The 4554-nt window shown below is 44.8% G+C and overlaps 1 non-coding gene across 1 annotated transcript; it reads left to right on the top strand.

Annotated features, from left to right (window-relative positions):
• Positions 1-3899: 3899 nt before the first annotated feature.
• LOC127742194 (small nucleolar RNA R71) lies at positions 3900-4006 on the top strand. The gene has a single exon (XR_008003381.1). It is a non-coding gene; the product is annotated as a small nucleolar RNA R71 (small nucleolar RNA).
• The last annotated feature ends 548 nt before the right edge of the window (positions 4007-4554 follow it).

Below are 4554 nucleotides of genomic sequence, written 5' to 3'. Positions count from 1 at the left end.
AGCCTCCCGTTGAGTTGTTGTACCTCTTTGACACAAGTCGGACTCTTCATGTCAAGTATGGCTCGGCATTTATCCGGGTTTGCCTCAATTCCTCTATGTGTGAGCATAAAGCCCAAGAATTTGCCAGCTTTCACTGTGAAGGTGCATTTTGCGGGATTGATTCGTATGCCATGTCATCTTATAGTGTGGAATACTTGGGTCAGGTTCGGCAATAGCATCTCTTCATTATGTGTTTTTCTGAGCATGTCGTCCATATAAACTTCCATAATTTTTCTGATATAATCTGAGAAGACCTTATTCATTAATCTCTGATAAGTGGCTCCCGCATTTTTAAGACCGAAAGGCATGACGATGTAGCAATAGTTTGCTTTTGGGGTTAAGAATGAAGTTTTTTCTTGGTCGGGTGGATACATTGGGATTTGATTGTATCTCGAGTATGCGTCCATAAAGGAGAGGTATTTATATTCGGAGGAGGCATCGACCAATGCATCGATGCTTGTCGGTGCACATTCGCCACTTCCCGTTTGATTTTTTCACCAAGACGATGTTAGCAAGCCATAGTGTGTATTTGACTTCTCTTATGAAACCTGCCTCCAGTAGAGCTTGTACCTACTCTTCTACAGCTTGAGAGTGTTCTGGTCCCATCTTTTTACGCCTCTGTTGCACCGGCCGAGATCCTGGGTAGACTGCTGGCTTGTGGCACATTAACTTGGGATCTATGCTTGGCATGTCTGCGGCCTTCCATGCGAAGAGGTCGACGTTGTCTCATAGAAACTGTATGAGTGATTCTTTTATGTCTCCTTTCAGGAGTGTGTCAATATTGGTCGTTTGGTCCGGGGTGTCCCCGATCTGGATTTTCTCTATTTCACCTTCAGGTTGGGGGCAGAGTTCTTCCTACCTCTGAACTCCACTGAGCTCAATTGTGTGGAACTCTTCTCTTCTGCCTCTGAGGTTTAGACTTTTGCTGTAACAGCGGCGCGCCATCTTCTGATCTGCTTTTATCGCAGCTATCCCCCCTACCGTTGGGAATTTCATGCATAGATGTGGGGTTGAGACTATTGCACCGAGCCGATTCAACGTTGTCTGACCTATTAGGGCATTGTAGGCTGAACTTACGTCGACTACGATGTAGTCTATTTTGAATGTTCTTGACTGACTTCCTTTTTCGAAAGTTGTGTGTAGCGATATGTATCCCATCAGTTGAACCAGGGTGTCTCCTAGTCTGAACAGGCTATCTGGATATGCTTTGAGTTCTTTTTCTTCCAGGCCGAGTTTGTCGAAGGTAGTTTTGAATAAGATATTGGCAGAGCTCCCCTAGTCTATTAGCGTGCGGTGAAGATTTGCGTTTGCCAGTATAATAGTGATGACCATGGGATCGTCATGTCCTAATGCGATGCCGGAAGCGTCTTCCTTGGTGAAAGTAATCACGGGGATGTCGGGTGCTTCCTCTTTTCCTGTGACATGATATACGTCTTTGAGGTGTCATTTGCGAGATGATTTGGAGATTTCTCCCCTGGCAAATCCGCCGTGTATCATGTGGACATGTCTTTCTGGTGTACGAGGTGATCGCGTGGTTTGTCCAACATCTTCTGCTTTTCTTCTTTTTCTCTGCTCATCATCACGGGTGGCCAGATATCGATCTAGCTTCCCTTCTCTTACTAGCTTTTTTATGACATTTTTTAGATCGAAACATTCATTGGTCGAGTGCCCGCGGATCCGATGGTATTCACAATATTCAGCCCGGTTTCCTCATCCTTTTTTGACTTTGAGTGGCCGAGCTGGTGGTATTTTCTCCGTGTTGCAAACCTCTCTATATACATCCACAAGAGATACCCGAAGGGGGGTGTAATTGTGGTATTTTTTATTTTCTCTCCATGTCGATCTTCCTTCTTTCTGGAATCTTTGTCTTTATCCCGAGAGGCAAATCCGGCTTTTGAGGTCTCTGCTAATCGGGAGTTTTCCTCCATGTTGATGTACTTTTCCACTCGTTCCTGCACCTCGTTCAGAGATATGAGGGTATTTCTTTGATATAGATTGATTGAAAGGCCCTTCTCGCAAGCCATTAATGAGGCCCATAATGGCAGCCTCCGTTGGTAGGTTTTGTATGTCCAGGAATGTCTTGTTGAATATTTCCATGTAGCTACGAAGGGTTTCCCATTATCCTTGTCTGATTCCCAATAGACTTGGAGCATGTTTAGCCTTGTCTTTTTGGATGGAGAATCTGGCCAGGAATTTCTTGGCTAAGTCATCGAAACTTGAGATGGACCTAGGGGGAAGATTATCGAACCATCTAATTGCCGTCTTTGTTAAAGTAGTTGGAAAGGCTTTGCAACGAACTGCGTCTGAGGCGTCGGTGAGGTACATTCTGCTTCTAAAATTGCTGAGATGATGGCCGGTATCTGTAGTGCTGTCGTATAAGATCATATCTAGGAGCTTAAAGTCTTTTGGGATTTTAGTTTTTATGATCTCCTTGTTGAATGGGTGTTGCTCCTTGCGTGAGCTATCCTCGCGAGGGGATCGGTTTTCTTTAGTCTTGATATCGGCTTCAAGTTTTAGGAGTTTGTTCTCCAATTCCCGGCATCGCCTTATTTCCCTTTGTAGGTCTTTCTCTGCCTCTTGTTGACGTAGGGCTTCTTCTTCAAGTTGTTTTAAACGGTCTTGAGGTGCATCCATGGCTCCTGTGTTTGGAGAGTTCTTCTTGTTGTTAAGTTGGAAAGTATCTTTTGGTTTGGTGTCCGCATTTTTGTGCGGCATTCTATCTTCTAGATCCAAAGTATGGTCGTTGTCATGGTCATCCGCCATGGTGATGGGATGACTTCCAGGTTCCCCAGCAACGGCGCCAATGTTCTGAGTGTTACGTGAAACTGTAGGTCGATCTCGGACGAGATCTTCTGTGTTGGTCGGAGACGTTGTGTCCGACTTGCTGGACTTGATGATGGTACTGATCCTTCATCCCCGGAGGGTAGGGGTACCTGCAAGGGACTCTGATGCTTAAGTTAGCAAGGGTATTAAGCAGGTATTGAGTAGAATCAGAGTATGAGTTATACCTGGGTGCTCCAGTGTATTTATAATGGCGTAGAGTGACCTTCTTAGATAAGATAAGTTAGTTATTTTATCTTATCTTTATCTTATCTTCAGGTAAGGTCATCTTATCTCCAAGAGAACCGCCCTTCTCTCTGTAGGCTTGGGCTGCCTTAGGATTTGGAGCGTGTTCCTCTATTTGGGCCCTTTACTGGGCTTTCCTAGTGACTTGGCCGAGCTCTCTAAGAAGAGTTCGGGTCATCCTGACCTGAAGAGGTCGGTCGCTTTGTCGGTAGAATATCCTGGGTCGGACAACTCAACCCAGGGTATGAACAGTGAGTGTTGATATGATCTCTGTGTGGAATGCTGGTGAGTTGCATTGTTGTTGGGGTTGTGACGTCTTTCATCCTGGCCTTGATCTTGTTGATTTCCCCACCCAAAGTTTGGGTGGTTCTTCCAACCAGGATTATAAGTTTTGGAGTATGGGTCATGGGCCTGCCTAGGTGAGTTCCCAATATAGTTGGCTTGTTCTCAGTCACTCTCTTCCTCTGTATTTACTCCTTCTTGAGCTGATGATGAAGTGGTGACTGCTGCAACTTGGTTCCCTTCCATCTTCTTGGTAAGGTCAACTAACTGCTTGGTGATCATCTTATTTTGTGCCTGCAGTGCATCCATATGGTTTAGCTCCATCACTCCTCGAGTGTTGCATTTTTTCAGAAGCATAGAAGTAGTCATTCTCAGCTATAGTCTCAATGACATCTATGGCTTCTTCAATGGTCTTTTTCATGTTTAGAGATCCCCCGAATGAGTGGTCTACTGCCTTCTTTGATTCATAAGAAAGACCCTCATAGAAAATGTGTAGTTGCACCCATTCATTGAACATATCTGGTGGGCACCTTCTTGTTAAGTCCTTAAACCTCTCCCATGCCTCATAGAGAGTTTCACCATCTTGTTGCCTGAAGGTTTGTACCTCAGGTCTCAAACTGTTGATTCTTTGAGGATGGTAGAATCTCGCCAAGAATTTGTTCACCACATCTTCCCGGGCTGTTAAACTCTCCTTCTGAAAAGATTCCAGCCATTTAGATGCTTTATCCCTGAGTGAAAAGGGGAATAAAAGCAGTCTATAAGTGTCAGGATGAACACCATTAGACTTCATAGTATCACATAACCTTAGGAAGGTGGTTAGATGTTGATTGGGGTCTTCTTTGGCGCTTCCTCGGAATGCATAGTTGTTCTGAACGAGGGTGATGAGCTGGGGCTTTAGTTCAAAGTTATTGGCATGTATGGTTGGCTTTTGAATGCTACTTCCACAATTTCCTGGGTTTGGGTTGATGTAAGAGCCAAGAACTCTTCTCTCTTGCCCAACATGATTCACTGGGCCTTCTCTGGCATGGTCGTGAGCTTTTTCTTCATGGTGGTACTCCATATTCTCCTCCATGTCTGTTTTAAAATACTCCTCCTCTTTCTCAGCACCAACGACTCTCTTCCCTCTTGCTTCCCTCTTTAATCTAAGGAAGGTCCTCTCAGGTTCAG

Source organism: Arachis duranensis, chromosome 9 (genome assembly GCF_000817695.3).
Source record: "Arachis duranensis cultivar V14167 chromosome 9, aradu.V14167.gnm2.J7QH, whole genome shotgun sequence".
Taxonomy (NCBI): domain Eukaryota; kingdom Viridiplantae; phylum Streptophyta; class Magnoliopsida; order Fabales; family Fabaceae; genus Arachis; species Arachis duranensis.
Note: the sequence above shows the minus strand (reverse complement) of the source record. Positions and strands in the feature narration are given on the sequence as shown.